Below are 255 nucleotides of genomic sequence, written 5' to 3'. Positions count from 1 at the left end.
CGGCCAGAGGGAGGAGGAGGGGGGTCGCCCAGGGGGGGGAGGAAAGGGGGGGTAGCTGATAGGGGTCGGGGGGAGGGGGGGAGAGTCAAAAGTTCAAATGCGCAATGAACTGCTTATGTTTGTGTGTTTGTTCAGGGAATTATTCTTGGTTTGTGAAGGGGGGAGGGGGGGAGGGTATCTGGATCTGTGGAAGAGGGAAAGAAGTTGAAGAAGAAAACGAACGAGGAGGAAGAGGGGGATTGCAGCAGCAGCAGC

General features: G+C 56.9%; 1 protein-coding gene across 25 annotated transcripts in view; it reads right to left on the bottom strand.

Moving 5' to 3' along the window:
• The window catches only part of LOC119582032 (eukaryotic translation initiation factor 4 gamma 1-like), a gene marked incomplete at its 3' end in the record, with an annotated part of 189642 nt that overhangs the window by 180757 nt on the left and 8630 nt on the right, over nucleotides 1-255 (bottom strand).

This window comes from Penaeus monodon, chromosome 15, assembly GCF_015228065.2.
Source record: "Penaeus monodon isolate SGIC_2016 chromosome 15, NSTDA_Pmon_1, whole genome shotgun sequence".
NCBI lineage: Eukaryota > Metazoa > Arthropoda > Malacostraca > Decapoda > Penaeidae > Penaeus > Penaeus monodon.
Note: the sequence above shows the minus strand (reverse complement) of the source record. Positions and strands in the feature narration are given on the sequence as shown.